Raw genomic sequence first — 18247 nt, forward strand, 5'->3', positions numbered from 1 at the left:
TACAATATTGATAAGTCATATAAAAAGGAAATTAACAAAATAGTTTTATTTAAATTTCTCCTGCTTAAAGCCCAGGGATCTGTGGTATTGCTAATCAACACCAATAATTTTAAAACAATGAAATGGACGTGTACTTTCACTACCCTAACCAGGTAACAGAAAACAAAGGAACAAAAAAGGTAAAAACAAAATAAAAATAGATAGTATCTGTGTAACAAGTTGACTACTTAATTGCTTTTACCAAACAAAAAAAAATCAGCAACATGCTCACCTATACCAGGGCTGGAAGTGAGTTTCCAGATTAGAAGAGGGCAGAGACACAATTTTTGCACCAAGACGGGCCACCAAGCGTCAAACCGTTTCCCTGCAGAGCTCCCTGCCCGTGGTCTTCGGTCAGGCCAGCGGCCGCTGCATTTTAAGACTCACTCAGCCTCAAAACCTCGCCAGCAAGTACCTCTAGGCAACCGGTGGGCCACAATTCAAACTCTGCTCCGCCTGAGCCATGCCTCCTGGTTAATAATTGGGCATTGCTTCACTGCCCATCCTAAAATGTTGTCAGCAAACATCGAACACCCCGCAAGGTTCTTCTGCTTCTTCGGTCTTGAAAGGTGTTTCACAAACTATACGTCCACCAGTTAGAAGTTCTAGTTAGTTAGTTTTTAGGTGTACTGTATCAACATTAAACACATAAAGCTAAATATCCAAGTGGAATATGCCTTTCCTAGGTCTCCTCAGGTAAAATATGTCTGTGTCACTTCCAAAAAGAACAAAAAGACAAAAAAGCCTATATTTACAGCTACCCTAGTTTGCTAAAACACTCAAGGCTGTGTCTAAACCCTGCTGTCTTTGAGAAAACTGGGCATAACTGAAATAGTTTGCTGAATTTACAGCCCGCAAAACGGCAACAGGCGACAATTTCACTGTGGAACGCTTTTTAAACGTCGTCTACTTCATTTTCGAACTTTCAGGGGCAGATTTGCGGGACGCGGCGGAGGCAGAGCACAATAACACGCTTTGCTCCGCAAATCCGCTTTTACAACTTGCTATTTCCGAGCGCCCGGCGGCGCCTTCCACGGGACCTCCCCGGGGCCCCCCGCGGCCCCCCCCCCGGCCCAACGGCCCCCGGCGCTGCCCCGGGGACCCCCCGGCCCGGCGGGGATGGGGGACTGGTGGCGGGAAGGCAGCGGGCGGCCGGGGCGGGCGGAGCCGGCCCCGCGCCCCGGCCCGAGGCTCGTCTGGCGGCTCCCGCGGGATTTTTGGGGTGAATTCCCCCGTTCGCACGAGGCGAAGCCCCAACCGAGGCGCCGTTCCGTGCCGGCGCCGCCACCGCAACCCCCGGGATGGACGAGGCGGACGGGGAGGAGGTGTGTGTGGGGGGGGTGGGAGTGAGTTGGGGACTGGACACCGGGGAGGCCCCACCGGCGGTCGGACCGGCGGCACGCGAGAGCCGCCCGCGCCCGGCGCGGCCCGGCGGGTCTCCGCCTCAGCAGCGAGGCACCGGGCCGGCTCTTCTGCTCGGCGGGAGCGGCCCCGCGCCGGGCGGCTGCAGTCCCCCCAATCCCCCTCCCTTCCCGCCCTCCGCAGCCCCCGAGCCCCGCGCCCGCCCCGCACAAAGCCGCCGCCGCGGCCCGCGCTCCCCACACGGGCTCCGGGCCCACACCCCTTCCCGCCTTCCCCGCCGCCACGCCGCGGGCTGCCGATGCCCCGCAGGCCCGGCGGGGCGGGGCGGGGCGCTCACCTCAGGGTGCCGGCAGCGGCGGAGGCGCGGCGGGCCCCCGGCCTGACGCTGGGCAGCCGAGCGGGCGGGGACGGGGCCGCGGCGCCACCGCCCCGTTCGCCGCCCCGGCCCCGCCTCCCGCCGCCGCGGTGGTGTGATGCGAGAGGTTACCTCAGGTCAGACACCTCTAACCCCGCCCCTCCCGGGGCCCGGCCCTGCGCCGCTTCCATTGGCTCTCCGGGGGAACGGAGCGGGGGGGCGTGACCAATCAGGCGGAGCGCGCGGGGCGTGGCCAATGAGGAGATGTCTATGGCCTGAGCGGCCGGTTGGGCGCGCCCACTGACTGCCGGGGGGGGGGGGGGAGCGCTGCTGGCCGGGCTTCCTCACACCCACACACCCCCCCCGCGCCCCCTCAGCCCCGCCGGGCCTCGGTCCTGCACACTGGAGTGCCTCAATACCCCCTCCGGACCCAAAATTGCAATTCTTGGGGGGACAACTGCACTGTGGGGGGCTGCAGGGCCAACAGGCTAACGGGGCCCACCCTGCAGTGGGGGCCTGGCCCGGGCAGGGGGCCGGCGCAGGCCGCGGGGCCGGGCGCGAACACGGGGCCGGGCACAGGCCGCGCACGGCCGGGCCCGAGGGCCAGGCGGGCCCCGGGCGGTGGGGCGGGACACCGGGCCCGTCACGCAGCGCTGCGGGCCCCGCACCTCGGCACCCTGCGCCGGGGGACATCGACCCGTCCCCTCCCGGCGCGCAGAGGGAGCAGAGAACGTGCAGTTGGGAGCGGGTCCAGCTGGTGCTTCGACCTTTAGCCACTTCTGTAGATGGACAATGCTTCAAAGAAATACCCCTTCTGCTATTTTTTTCTTTTTTTTACTTTTTAAGTTTTGTTTAAAGATGGCTGCATTACAGGGTTGCCAGAATTTCAATCAAAGAAGCGATGCAAGTTTTCATTCCTAATGCTACGGGAACCAGTGATCTGTGTAGGAAGATCCTCTTCCTGCTGGGGGTGGCAGTGGTGCCAAGGAGGTATAAAAGCATAAGTACCTGCACAAGGGAGTTTGGGGGTCCATCCAGTGTTCAGGCGGGGTCGTCCCTGTGAGCACCTTCCTGCGGTGCTCAGAGGGCCAGAACCGACACTCGCATGTCATGTACCTTCCTCCCCACCATGGGGAAACGGGGGTTTGTTGTATGATTGATAGGTGCACTGTGCTGTTTGTTCCTGCGCTTCGAACAAAGGGTGGTGCCAGGTTTGAGAGGATGCTCCTGGCAGAGCACGTCCCAGGTCTGGGGACAGCTCTGGGACAGCTGTCTCGGACTCACAGAAGCTTCACTCCAGCAGCATGAGTGATAGCAGAACAGTGAATTTCCTCAGCCACAGACTTCAGTTTAAAACTGCAGGCAATTTCTTCTTAAAATGCATTTTAAGTTGGAGCCGATGGTTACCGGGGATGTGAGACTCTGCTCTGCCTCCTCGGAGAATACCTGGACTTGGGAGCACGTGTTGGAATATGTGCCTACTGCAGGCATGTATTGCACATCTAGAAAATCTTGTTTGTAGCTTTGTGGCTAATAATATTATTAGAGGGAACAGACCATTTTCTCCATCAGGACTAAATCTGGACAACTGTTCAGGGCGTGGACATTTTTATTTAGATTTCTGTAGACTGGCTTTTACACAAAGACTCTTCCTCCATTTAAATATTTGCATGAAGGAGCTAAAAGAGAAGGCCAGTTGATGTTAGCTTAATCATACACAGCACTAAATCCCAACTCGGGCAAAGTGAGGGGGAGTACTTGGCATGCTGAGGGACTGTGTCCTAAATCACTGGTAATAACTATATACAGAACTTACAAAATCAGAGATTACGACAGGTGCTTAGTTCATCCTGTCTAGTGTTCGAGTACTCTGGTCATGCTAAAACCTGCATGCTGCTTGTCTGCCCTGCCCATTTCATCCATTCAGTTAATAGATACTATTCAAATACTGCTGGAGGAGTGATTGCTACATATAATTAAATCCCTTAGCAACTCCCCCGTTCAAGGGCAAAGAGAGAAGAGAACATTGAAAACAGCAAATGAAATACATTAACCTTAAAAATAAAGCATAGATTTGGATGGTGCTTTTGAAATTAAACAGTAATAATAGCCCTGGGCTACCCTCAGCTTTGATGGCCTCAAAGCAGCACTTCATTTATCATTGTAACATTAACCGTTGGGCTTTTTCACAGACGGGTCCTAGGGCACATCGCACAGAAGGACAGTTGTTAGTAGCCTATATACATACACCACAGAATGGATCCCAAAATATACCATTATGTGAATTTGACACAAGCAAATAAAAGCTTTGGGCTTTGTCTCTTTTACCCCTGCTCTCACCCAGTGAGGCCAGCAAGGAAATCTCGCCACATTGTGAACGAATGTCGGTAGAACACTTTTTACAAGGAAAGACAATTTGGGAGGAATATACTGCAGGGTAAGGAATAGCCAGCAATTACTACTGGCCGTGCTGAATCAGATCCCATATTTAGGACACCTGGTGAATTTTGCTGTGACTTGCATGGGAGCGGAAACAGGTTCAAAATTTCCCTCAGCTCTAGCTTGAAGTAGTTACAAAGGACTAGTTAAAAATGTGTTCAAGCTTCAAATTGTGGGCAGCAATGATGCATGTTTTCATGCGAACACCATGTTTCACAAAGTTCAGATACACTTTCCAACAGTTGTATCAGATTTTGAACTGTAACCGTATTTCTGCTTTGGGGGAAGGGGGTTGATTAAATGCATGTCCTTTTTCTATTGTGTGCAGAAATTGGACTCAGGACATTATTTACTCTTACATGACTTTCGAGTGCATGCATTGTTTACACATGCAACCCCCCCCCCATTTTCTCAAAAAAGCGAGTGTAGCCTTAATAATGCAAGTAAATCATTTCCAAAAAAAATACAGGGAAAATGTTATTACCTTTTATGATGCCAAGTCGGGGTTACACGTCTCTTCCTCGGGCCCTGATAACATCGCAAGCGCAAACACAGGAAAGATCATCCTAGGTTAGGGGGGTTAGTGACGCCATCCAGCCTGGCACAGCTCACGTCCTGGCAGGCAAGTAAAAGAGAGAAAGGTCAGATCACTTTTTAAAGCAAAATCACGTTTTAGCTATTTAGAAAATGTTACAGAAGATTTTGAACATCAAAACTGAAATGTTAATCCTCACAACGCTGACGATCTCTGCCCGTTTTCAAGGGTAACCACTAACAAAATACCTCCTCCTCTCCAGTTAGCAGGTTAGCTGCCATCGCTAACTCAGTCCACAAGATGTGCTGTTACTGGTCCTAAGTTTTCTTACAGCTTCAGGAAGCGCCCTAAATCGTCTTGTAAAACCGCACGGTTATGCTCGTCTCGGCATTCCCAGCCCAGGAACAGAAGCAGCAGAACTAATCAGAAAGCGAAACTGAGCACTGTAGATGAGATGGTGAACATGTAGTAATGGCAGTGGATAAACACGTTAAAAATAAACATTTAGTTGTTTGAAATTATTCATAATCCAATTCTCTTTCCAATATTTTTGAGGTTTTATTTACAAGGCTGAGGAATTTTGGATTCCTAACGGTTTCTATCTTGAGGAAGTTGCATAAAAATTAGCAAGTCCGGAAATATACCTTAAAAAAAGGCTACAGAAGTGGCTGATGAGCTGAGTGAGAACACACTTACTGACAAGCTGATGGAATCCTCCTCTATAAAGGCTCCTAATAGGTCTCCCTTGATCTATGCACTGCAGAGAAATGGGAGCAAACATTTTTATTTTGCATTAATATGCTATTTCCAAAATAAAAGATTCATTAAAACGGATAAGCATTTAAATGTGTTGATTTGCAGCTACATATTCTTCATGCTACACTTGATGTGAGGGATCGTGTGGGGTTTTGTACGTCTCAGGAAGATTCAAATTCTTATGATTTTTTTTACACTGGAAAACAGTGAATGGTATCCTCATTCTGCATTTGTTCTTTATGGTTGGTGTCAAGTTACAGTTTATGGTAACTGGACCTCAATTATAAACAAACACAGCGCTTTAGAAAAATGCTTACTCATAAATATGAGGGTCAATTTATCAGGAAGCCCTCCTAGGTACAGAGCGGATGAAACGTACCTCACACGAGCCATGATATTTGAGATTCTAGAACTCTCTTACCTTTTCACACCTTTACCATAACAGGATTTTTTTTTTCAATTCTACTATTGCTTTTTCAATTTGAAACGAAAAGATCGTTAAAGTAAAGCAGCTGAATACACTAAAATAAAAATCCCGCAGAAGATAATCTGTTTTTTACACCACCTGATAGATTGTAAATATTGAATATTTATACTAAAATCCATCCTTACCCACCATGAATATCTAAACAAAATCGCCATGCAAAATGAACGCTGACAGGCAAACCCTTGCCACTCCATTGCTCTCTTTTTAAAGATGAACGTCTCCCGGCATCACCAGTGCTTATGGAACGTTTTCTTGAGTCTCCAGAGTATGAGTCACTTGAAATGTCAGGCGTTATTTTTGATTGAACAGGAATACGCTATCCTTCCGAGACCGGGGACATAAGCCTGTGGTTACTCAGCATTTTCAAGCCAGAGGCTTCGGGGGAAAGAGGGATTTCCATCGCCACCTCGTGTCCAATACAGAAAATGCCCATTCTCCAAAAACACCCAACAGCCTACAGAAACCTCACCGGGACTTTTCCATTCACGCTGCAGACAGTAGCCTGATATTTTTCCCACTTATTTCTGGATGCTGCCTTTATGTATTCCCCCTGAATTTGCTGGGCTCGGCCGCCCCCGGGAGCTATTGCACTGCCCCCCACGGCACGTGGGGCTCGGCCTGGGCTCCCCCCTGGCTCCGGGTGGCAACCTGCACCGGGGCCAGCAGGAGAGCACAGCCCTCCTTCATTTCTGAAGCAGTTTTAGGCTTTATCTATTATCTAAAAAGCCCAAAATGGCCTGGGACCGGCCTGCGTGGCATCGCTGCGCCCTGGGCCAGAGCGTGGGTGCACATCCCCACCAGCGCTTGTGGCCCTTTGCAGTGGGTCTGTGCCCCGGAGCCGCCCAAGGCAAGCAGGAAGGCTCAGAGAATCACGGAATCACAGGATGGTGGGGGTTGGAAGGGCCCTCTGGAGCTCCCCCACTCCCACCCCCCGCCAGAGCAGGGGCACCTCCAGCAGTGGCACAGGACACGTCCAGGCGGGTCTGGAATGGCTCCAGAGGGGGAGACTCCCCCCCTCTCTGGGCAGCTGTGCCAGTGCTCTGCCGCCCGCACAGGAGAGAAGTCCCTCCTCAGGTTGAGATGGGACTTCCCACCGTCACGTTTGTGCCCGTTCCCTCTTGTCCTGTCACCGGGCACCACTGAAAGGAGACTGTTCCCATCCCCCGGCCCCCTCCCTTCGAGTATTGATAAACATTGATGAGATCTCCCCTCAGTCTTCTCTTCTCCAGACCGAAAAGCCCCACGTCCCTCAGCCTTTCCTCGTAAGAGAGATGCTCCGGTCCCCTCATCATCTCCGTAGCCCTTTGCTGGACCCTCTCCAGCAGTTCCCTGTCCCTCTTGACCTGGGGAGCCCCGAACTGGACACAGTGCTCCAGATGTGGCCTCACCAGGGCAGAGCAGAGGGGGAGGATGACCTCCCTCGACCTGCTGGCCACACTCTGCTTGATGCACCCCGGGATGCCATTGGTCTTCTTGGCCACCAGGGCACATTGCTGACTCATCTTTACAAAAATCCCGTGAGGGCAGGCGATGCCGGCTGTGGGATTACCACGTGCTGGTTTTACTTCACCCAGCGGCATGGCCACGCTGGTGCACCCAGGCTCGCCGTTGTGGCCAGTGCCTGGGAAGGCTCCAGCCACCCCACGGCTCTCAGGAGCTTGCGAGGACCCTCTCTTTGGGGGAGAAGGCTGTAGGAAAGGGTTCTGTTTGCCCCCCCAGCAATGGGGCGGCTGCCATGGGGCCCAATTCTAGAAGTAGCTCGGCCCCGTGGCAACCAGCAGCCCCCAGCCCGCACCAGGAGCCCAGTGTGGCCCAGACCCCTCTGCCACCAGACACCGCATTTACCCGTTTTGCCCATTTCGGTGCTGAACTGTGGGAGACGTGTTCAGGACCAGCGTTAATTTGTGACATACCAATTGAAAGGAGATTCCACTGACAGAGAAGATTTTTTTTCAGATCCCATTTTTTACCAAATTCCACATCTGTCCTGACTGGATCAACACTAGAAATTAGTACAATCTACAGTGAATCGAAGCTCTAACTTCAAACTCTCCATGCATTGACCAGGTTAAAGGTGCAGGAGTTTGAACAGGAATACGTGATTACACAGCTATTTGGGGATCTCCACTAATCAGCTCGGTATCTGCTTAAACACCTTTACAACATTACTCAAAGGAAGCAGTAAAGATAAGAAGACCTTCAAGATTATCAAGATAAGATGTAATTATGCTCACAATATTAATATTTAGCTTAGTGTTTGCGCACAACAATCTCAGCAGAAAAGGTGAGTTGCTTATGTACCTGCAAGTTCTAACTGAATAAAACTAAGGATTTTGTAAGAGACTAACTTATGTAATATTAGGAATAAATATATCTTTGTATGTTAACTTTCTCTCCTCCACCACATGCTGAACTAAGTCTTTAATCCATACGCCCTCACCTCAAATTCTTGTACCTTTGCTGTCAGCAAAACGCTGACATTTGAAATTAGTCACTAAAAGAGGGTAGTACTGACTTAACCGTGCCTCGTAATTAAAAGTGGTTCATCCTTCACTCCACTCCCTCAGACCCCAGGGACTACAAATGCCATGTGGAAAACGCCTCAGAAATATCTGGCAGCGTAAGAAGCCTGAACGTCTTCCTGCAGGGTAAGGAGTCAACGGGAGAGGAACGCTGTCGGGGCTCCTCATGGTGTGGTTAACAATTCCCGCTGTCTCAGCTATTCCTCAGCCACCTGGCCAAAACAGATGCGAGAGGCCATGAAGAACGTTACCTCTGTTTTGCTAAAAATCAAAGAGATCGTGATCATACAATCATAGAATGGTTTGGGTTGGAAGGGACCTCATCAAGCTCCACCCCCCTGCCCCGGGCAGGGCCACCTCCCCCCAGCCCAGGTTGCTCCCAGCCCCGTCCAACCCGGCCTTGAACACCTCCAGGGATGGGGCAGACACAGCTTCTCGGGGCAACCTGCACCAGGGGCTCACCACCCTCACAGGGAAAAATTTCTTCCTAATATCTAATCTAAATCTCCCCTTTTCCAGTTTGAAGCCATTCCCCTTCATCCTATCACTCCATGCCCTTGTACAAAGTCCCTCCCCAGCTCTCCTGGAGCCCCTGTAGGGACTGGAAGGCCACAATAAGGTCTCCCCAGAGCCTTCTCCAGGCTGAACCCCCCCACCTCTCCCAGCCTGTCCTCCCAGCAGAGGGGCTCCAGCCCTCCCAGCATCTTCGTGGCCTCCTCTGGACCCTCTCCAACAGGTCCGTGTCTTTCCTATGTTGGGGCCTCCAGAGCTGGACGCAGTACTCCAGGTGTGATCTCAATAGTAACTCTGATAGTAACCTTGGACGGGCTGGGGTCACCTGCCATCAGTAATTATGCATAAAATCTGAAAGTTTCCGATTTCAGCACCTGAGCGCCTCGATGAAGGACCTCAGTCCTCACACAGCTGTTTGAGTCCCCACAGCAGCAGGGACCCCAAACAGAGGGGTCTGTCTGTCGACTGCTCAGGGAGTTGCCCATAGGTTGTTATGTTACTATAAAGACAGACGGTGTGAATGTTGTCCTTTGAGGTGTAACCACTTACTGTGTGCTTGGGAATTAAGAATAAAGCTCGTCCGACAAAAAAAGAATCACCAAAGGGATTACACATAGAGAACTGCTGGAATTTCCCTCACTGTAACATGAACAGTGACCCATCTCTCAGGTTCCTTCCCAGCAGTATGTCCCTTACAGCTAACTTTGTTGGCCTGAACCTTTTGCGAGAAGAATTGCAAATAAGTCCTTTCTAATGTTTCTTATCCTTTTCCAGCCCCTGGGATAGCAGCAGCCATTGGGAAGTTAAGCAGAACCCAAAAAGTCATCACTCTGGAATGCGTTAGTCTTCAAAGCCCCATGCAAGCAAATGTGCTGTATTTGGAGAAGATGCACAGCGATCTGACAAAGCAGACAGTAGAGAAACGTACCCTGCGGAGACTGAAAGTCACCACCAGCGCAGACACAAAACCTGCTATTGGCCACACCTGTGTTTTACTACCACACCGCAGAAAAAAGTTTCAGAGAAAAATGATTTTTAGAGAAAAAGGTAAGAAGTCCACTGTAGCAAATACATGTTTAGGTATGTCAGAGGATGGCAGTCTTCAATTTCACATAGCTGATATTTTAGCAGTTATTAAAAAAAGACTATTTCTACCTTTCTATTAAAAAAGAAAAAAAAAACTAGGAGAAAGTAATGATCCAGAATTAACACTACTGAAAGCTTCGGGTTTTGGAACAATTCTGTGCTGTTGTTTACCCTTCTTTTGGGAGGGCCAGAAGGTTTTGGCCAATATAGTTTCCAATATTAATATATACTGAAAATTCTGTACATTGGGAAATTGCATACAAGGAAGAAAACTGTCTCTAGCACTTCACTGCAAATGGGCAGGTATGCTGCCACCTCTTGGCAACTGCGTCAGCGTGCATGTAGTTCTAGCCTTCGACTGCTTCTGGTTCTTCAGTTTAACCAGAAACATCTGGTTTTAAAACTTCTTTTTATTTCCAGTGTTTCTAGCAGGGATATCGAATTGTGTTAAAACAGCAAAGCTGTCCAAGCTGAAAGTTTTTGCAGAGGGTTTGACTGTCCCACACGTGCACCAAGAAAACCAGACTTTAGAGAGTAAGTACCAATTCTCCCTCCAGAGTCACAAAAATCGCACAACAGATGTAAAGGATAGAAAAAGATACTGGCTTTCACACACACAACTTTGATGAAGTTCTCCCACACAGCAAATTCTTTGAATAGCAGTATTGCCTCTACCTATAAATGCACTGGCCCAGGTGCTTCGTCAACCCATGGCTGTAATGAGGAAACAGTATTTAAGCAGTGACTTTCACAAGTTATTCACGCTCCAGCGTGCCCCACGAGGGCTCCCAGCTCCTCTTAAAACCCTCACCTGACTTCAGCGGGAAGTTACAAGCCTTATTACTGGGACTGAGCTTACACACCAATTTCATCTGGGGACCGAGGAACTGAAAGATATTTGAAATATTTTAAAGTAAAAAGTTTCCGAGATTATAGAAAGATTCCCAGCTTCCTGTGAAAGCCTACAGGAATTGTGCCTCTGCTCTGGTCCACCTAACTTAGCCCAACCTAACCAAAATGAAGAAAATTTTGAACTGTTAAAGACTTGTAAACACATCTGAAATATTCTTCTCTATCTCATTTTAGAGGGCATTCCATCCACAAACAACAAAGATATGCTGCACAGACAAAAAATAAGTATCATCATTAAAGTGTTCATTGCGTGCATCCTGTTAGCCTTTGCAATACCCTATATCGTGTTCGTTATCTGTGAAGTTCCCAGCCCGGTAAGTTTTTGAACATGATAGCTTCTCCTCTCAATCCCCCACACTCACCCAGAACACAGCCTTGTAAATCTTGCCGAAGTGTAAGACCAACAAAAGATGTTCAAAAAGTCAGGTTTTAATAGTGTCACAAAAAAAGGTAGAATGGTAAAAATTAATAGGGATCTTATACTACAAACACTTCAGCAGACATAATTTTTACAGGTTCAGGACGTCAGTTGGGAACTATTATTACACTGTGCGTAGTAACTCTGACCTTAGAATGATGATACAAAACACACAAACCACTCACCCAAAAGGTGAGGACACTCAATCCCAGGGAAGTTACTTTGGATGACGTCTCAACCCAAAGGGAGGGCTTCCCATGACAGACCCACTGTTTTGAGGGGGGTTTCCGGTGGGGACCCCATTTTATAGCCTGCTTTGATCTGAACTGCGGTCATCCAGTGGTCATGATCACGTAGCTTCCATTGCTCAAGGGGTCTCCAGGTGGCCTCACTGGCTGAGGTGGTCTCTAGGGCTCAGGTACCTGGGGTACATGGCTGGGGGTTGTTTGCAGAGGTGACCAGCAGCTCACGAGCTTCTCGCCAAAGAAGCCACCATGCCCCTGTACTGTACCATTAGACCCGCAGAGGGGAGGAGGGTGCTTCTGCCATAGTAAGTATGACTGATGAGTGGAAATACGTTTATCAAGTTCTCAGGAGGGGTGAAGTATCTTTACAGATACAGACAGAAGCTGTGCGCTCAATACAGCGAGACAAGAAAGATACACGGTCTGAGATTTGAAGACCTCCTGAATTCACTGTACTATGATGATCGTAACCATCTCACAACCTTCTTGATATATCAGGATGCTGCTCTTCCTAGAGGAAACCTTGTTCCTCCTCCTCAGCAGCGGTTAGCAGCAGAGTAATTCACTAGCTGTCAACCCAGCTACTGCTTTATGAGAGACATGTCTGATTTTTGGTTGCAATCAACTGTTCCCCAAATTACTGCTGTCAATGTCAGGCAATTCTGTCAAAAAGCAGCCCCGAACAACCTTGTGCTCTTGTGCACGGAGAGCTGCTGGCCAGCGGGGAGAGGTACTCCTGATGCCAGAGGAAGAACGCTTTAGGGGTGCAAGAGAATAGGCAAGACTTTCAAAGGCCAGGTAACCCTCTCTCTAGTCTTCTAGCCCGCAGGATGAACTATTCAAGCATGCTGGTTGAGGGCGTATATACAAGATACTGAGAACAAAAGGTATCACGGGCTGCAATATGCCAACTTACTTCTGTAAAGCCACATTACTTTAACACCTAAAAATCCAGCAGCATTCACCATGGCCCCTCCAGGAACACAGAGTCTTTTGTTAGTTTTGAACAGTTGGTGTTCTCCACCATCCCCGACACAGCCCTAACTGCTTTTCCTTCTTTCCCGAGTGCTCATGCCCTGCCTGGATGAACAGCGCATGGAGCGGCAGCAGAAGGCAGCTATCTGCAGCCTGTGTCCCGGTGCACGACCAAACAGGAACACTTTTATCCAAGTTTCTTAAGGGCACTGAACAGAAGCCACTGGAAGCTTTTGTCTGACCCTCAGCCTCCCTTCCCCAGGTACTACTGGTCAGTGTCAACCAGATTTGACCGAGGGATAGCAGGCCTCAATGCAAGCAAGTCTCCGAGTGAAGATGGGGTTGGGTAGTAAGGAGACAGCTACATCTGTCCCCTGGAGGAGCTGGGTGGGCTCAGCTGTCCCCATGGTGGCTGGCAGCCATCGGACAAGCCTTGCCTACCTCCTGGGCAAACAGCACACGCAGCACATGCCTGTGGTCACCCACGGAGACGGGAGGGAGCTGAGTGAGACAGGAGGGAAGCTGGGATGGTCGGCGTGGGGAGGAGGTACGGGGCCACTCCAGGCTCATCCCTTCTGCTCTTCACTGGGTAACCTGGCTTTAGCTGCACCTAAGCAACAATTACTGTGCTTGAAGATAGACCTATCCCTTCCCCCTCAAAAAATTAAATATCCCTGAATTATTAAGGTGCCTTTTCAGGAAGAAATGATGTAATCTTATGCTTCCTACTTCATTAAGTGAACGGCTGAGCTTGAACAGTTATACTCTACTCCCACCTCTCACTGTGACTTGGGATCAAGTCACTTCACTTCAGCTTATCCAGTTACTTGTCTGTCACCCAGTTCTAACAACTGCCTTGTAGTGAGACCAGAGGGCTTAGCCCTGTCAACACACGAGTAGCCCTCTGGATATTACACGTACAGAACAAACCACTTGAGAGCATTTAATTTGCAAAAATTATCAGTAAATAGTTTCAAATAGCAAATGAAAATTACCTCATCTGTTAAAACTTCTGAGCAGAAAAAGGCAGCATATGAGCACATTACTCATTACAAATTATCCACTTAGATCTTCCTGGAGTGTAACTATAGTGAGAAATGTGCTATAGCGAGAGGTTCAGAAATTGAACCGAGACCCTTAAGAGCCATTTCACACAGGCTATTGAACAGCCATCAGGTGGTGCCACCTTTGGGCCTCTACCAAGCTGAAAACCATTTCAACAGACTTAAGGCAAAAAGACTTCTTGTGTCATTGCTCCTTCCAGGAGACACGAGATGTGCTGTAACTTCAGTTCAGTTCAGCCAGGAGATGTCGCACCACTAAATTACTGAGCTGAAAAACTCAAGCAGTGGTGTAAGACTCTGGGATTAGGGTTGCTTAACATTCCTCACAAATATTTTTTCTTCCCTTGCCAGACAGACGCGTAATAGCAAGACCCTGACATGAAAAGATCCAAAATCATTGTCATCCATGAAACCTCCCTGTGAAAAGCCACAGGCCTCAGAGGAACACCCTTTTTACCTGCGAAGATGCATCACCTTTCCCTCACCACTTACTGGAAACAGCAGAAAGCAACTTTTGAGAAGACACCCATATGCTGATTCCTTCCATTAGCTACCCAGATTCTTATTTTAATTCCCAGATACAGGAAAAACCTGTTAGCATAAGCAATAAATATTTCATTGATATTCCAAACTCCGCCTCTCCAAAATTCTTAATTTTTTCCTGTAATTTTTCATGTGCACTTGGGGCCTGGGCAAAAGGAAAAGGAAATAATTTCCAGTATTTTTAGTCTTGCAGTTAAAGAGTTCAGACAAGGAGCACACATGTAGCAAACTCATCCTGGCATACCAGACCTTCTCCTCCAGCCTCAACAGGAATAACACAGATATTAATTATTGAGCTTTAGCCTCCGCCTAGGTCTGAGTAGGTGCACATTTTCATGTGCTGATACAAAATGAATCTGATCTATTTGCAATTTACTTACATCTCATGCAATCTTCAGCTCTCAGATATGAACTGCCAAAGGCTACATCTGTCTGCTACAGAGAACAGCTCTCATCTCAAGTTCCCATGCAAAGGATTAAATGCTTCAGAATCTGCATAAATGAATGGAAGCAGCCTTTGAGCCCCACAGTGAACAATACACCACTTCCCCACAGCGATGCAGATCTTGTTCATCTAAATCAAGATCGTGCATGCTCTGAGGGGCACCAGAAGAATTTCACACAAAATTAGTAGCTCACGACAGCATAAAAAATGTTGCACAGAAACAGTAACGACAGTTTTTTGTGGAAGAGGTATGGGCTCACTGAGCTATGGGGGGCAGACGCAGCCCTGGCCACGTGAGGGGTTCCAGGCAGGTCGAATTTACTGCGCCCAACTATAAGCAAGTACTTGAAATCCATGAAATGCCACTTACATTTGCCAGCACCAGGGCACTGTAAACATACAGAAAATCGACTTAATGTCTGTGTTAAACCACATTGTAACTGTCAGCATTGCTGTTACAATTGCACCAGGCTCTGAATGAGTACCATGTCCCCATGGGAACACAACAGAGCACAGGAGGCTACCGAGAGGGGATGGGATACCGTGAGGTGTGTCCTGCCGCTGTGCCAGGTTGGCTGGGCAGAGCACCTCGTACCAAAACAAATGCAACTAGCTAAATCATTCCCAAGCTTTAGGGTTTTATGCAATGCAAGACCCGTTAAGCCCTATTCAAATCCCTCTGACGGGATGTTCTCAACAAGCCCAAGCCCACATCTGCACCTAGTTCACAAGGACGTCCACAGTATATGTGGGAGACAGCCACGAGAAGATCTGGTAGGCAGGACAGAGCCTGCAGGCAGGCAGGGAAGGGACTGCAGAGCCCTTTCTCAAGCGAAAGTGTCGTGATTTAACCCAGCCAGCAACAAGGAACACACAGCCTCTTGCTCACCTCCCCTTCTGCCACCACAGGGTAGGGAGAAGAGGGAGAAAAGGAGGGGAAAGGGGGAAAAAAACTTGTGGGTTGTGATAAAGACAGTTTAATAGAACAATAATGGAAAAGGAAAATAACAACAATAATAATGGCAAGAGAATATACAAGACACAAGTCATTCTCACCACCTGGTGAACTGGCACTGTCTTGAGCAGAGAATGACAGATCACCACCCCCAACCCCCATTTAAATACCGAGCAGGGCATCTATGGTAGGGAACACTCCACTGGCCATTCCGCTGTTCCATCTATGCTCCTCCTCAGCTTCTGCGGGAAGCTTAAAAAAAGACCTTGACTAGTATAAACATCACTTAGCAACAACTAAAACAATATACATTACTGACAGTCCTTTCACACCAAATCTGAAAACACAGCAGCCACAAGAAAGAAAATGCACTCTATCTCAGTGGAACCCGGGACAGAAAGTCAGCCAAGATTTGCCTTCACTCCCTCAGAAACTTAAAGGATGAACCCAAAAAGATGATTCCATTGGCAGGAACCATCTGAAAGCCGGTTTATCAACTGCTACGGGAAGGAGTTTTAAGCCCTCCCCGGTGCATCCGCAGTGCGGCACAGGGTGGTACCGAAGGGAGAGCTGTGGCCCTCACGACCTCACCGGTACACCCCGTGCACCCGCGAAAGCGACGGGTGAAAGGCGGACACGGGTGGCGGCGGGGGGGCCGGGGGGGGGGAAGGTGGCGGGTACACCCCGTCCGGCAGGCAGAGCCCCCGGCGCCTGGGAACGCTGCCGGGCCCCGTGGGATCCCCACGCCCCCGCCGCCCCACGCCGAGGACCGGCGGCCATCGAGGGGCGGGGCGGCCCCGGCGGCGCGCGCGGGGGCGCGCACGCAGCGGCGCACGCGCACGGCGGGGCGCGTCAGGCCGCGGCGCGCGGGGCCTACCCGCCGCCCGGCGTGAGGTGAGAGGCGGCGGGGGCGCGGCCGGCCAACCGGCCCGGCCCGTGAGGGGCCAGGGGGAAGTCGGGACCGTACCATAAGCGGGGAGGAGGCGGTTCCGGGGCGGGGGAAGCGGGAAAGGCGGTGTCCGGGCAGCCGGGGACGTAGCGGGGGGGGAGGGGCTGCCGGGAGCGCGCGCTTCCCTTACCCGCCTCACCGGCCGCGCTGGCGCCTGGAGGGGGCGGGGTCTGGAGGGGGCGGGGTCTGGAGGGGGCGGGGTCTGGAGGGGGCGGGGTCTGGAGGGGAGAGGAGCGCCGCCTGGCGGTGATGGGGAGAAGCGTCCGCCGGGGCTGGACTGGGGTGGGATATGGGGAATGGGGATTGGGGATGGGATATGGGGAGGGGAAATAGGGACATGGGGAGTGGGGATGGGATATGGGGGAGTGGGAGTAGGGACATGGGGAGTGGGGATTGGGATATAGGGATTGGGGATGGGGTATGGGGGTGGGGATTGGGAATGGGATACAGGGAGCGGGAATGGGATATGGGGAGTGGGGATGGGATATGGGGAGAGCGGATTGGGAATAGGATAGAGGGAGTCAGAATGGGATATGGGGAGTGGGGATCGGATATGGGGAGTGGGAATGGGGTATGGGATATGGGGATTGGGAATGGGATATGGGGGAGTGTGTGATGTGAGATGGGGGAGTGGGGATTGGAGATGGGTTATGTGGGAGTGGGTTATGGGGGAGTGGGGATTGGGAATGGAAACGGGATATGGAAGAGTGGGGTTATGGGGAATGGGTTATGGGGGATTGAGGTTGGGGAGTGGGTTATGGAGAGTAGGGCTTGGGAATGGGATATGGAGGAGTGGGAATGGGATAAGGGCAAGTGGGGATGGGATATGGGGAGTGAGATTTGAGGAGTGGGATATGGGGGAGTGCGTTCTGGAGAGTGGGGTTTGGGAATAAGATATGAGGGAAGTGAGATTTGGGGATTGGGATGTGGGGATTGGGGGGGGTATGGGGAGTGGGGATTGGGAGGGGGGTTGGGGAGTGGGTTATGGGGATCACAGTGTTTGGGAATGGGATATGGGGGAGTGCAGAGGGCTGTTGCAGGAATGGCCTGTGCTGCTGTGCTTGGTGCTGGCACGGCCCCGGTGGGTTGGTGGTGCGCAGGTTCAGGAGCCCTGGAGGCCGGGCGAGAGCGGTTTGCAGTTCACGAGTGAGTGAGTGAGTGAGTGCCCAGAGGTGTCACTTACACCCGCCTGGAAGTTGCTCTTGGTTCTCTGCGGATCCAGGCAGAGGTGCACGGATGCATAGCTGGGATGGAAGCAGCTGCCATCTGCGTGGAAGGGCTGCACAGCGTCAGGGGTGTCCCTGGACACGGGACCGTGGCTCCCCACATGGTGCGTGCAGGAGAAAAGTCTAGAAAAAGAAACGTGAATTTCAATAAGTGGAAAGCCTGAGCCATTCCCTGCAAAAATACCTTGTGAAAGTGAGACATGTCAGAGATCCCACAGTGGAAAGCAACTCAGTTCCCCGGTGGTGGACAGCAGCGTAGACCCTCACTGCACGGCTGCTGGTGGCTCAGGCCTGTCCATGGGAGCTGCCACACAGTCTGCACTGAAAATGCAGTTAACGTGAGCAGTGTAGATTTTTGCACTGCTGTGTCCACGCCACCTCTAACCTGTTTGTTCTCTTCCCGGTGCTTCTTGGAGGTGCA

General features: G+C 50.6%; 1 protein-coding gene and 1 long non-coding RNA gene across 2 annotated transcripts in view; one reads left to right on the forward strand and one right to left on the reverse strand.

The window, feature by feature from the left end:
* Positions 1-3337: 3337 nt before the first annotated feature.
* LOC309679824 lies at positions 3338-6243 on the reverse strand. Its single transcript, XR_014269851.1, has 4 exons — positions 6103-6243; positions 5427-5487; positions 4680-4810; positions 3338-3435 (listed from the first exon to the last, which is right to left on the reverse strand). It is a non-coding gene; the product is annotated as an uncharacterized lncRNA (long non-coding RNA).
* A 10280-nt stretch (positions 6244-16523) lies between these two features.
* TADA2A (transcriptional adaptor 2A) overlaps positions 16524-18247 on the forward strand; it is a 29893-nt gene continuing 28169 nt past the window's right edge. The window contains exon 1 of the mRNA XM_082493130.1: positions 16524-16545. The gene's annotated coding sequence lies outside the window, so the exon portion shown is untranslated. The remainder of the gene's footprint in view (positions 16546-18247) is intronic.

Source organism: Vanellus vanellus (genome assembly GCF_965231255.1).
Source record: "Vanellus vanellus genome assembly, chromosome: 19".
Lineage (NCBI taxonomy): Eukaryota > Metazoa > Chordata > Aves > Charadriiformes > Charadriidae > Vanellus > Vanellus vanellus.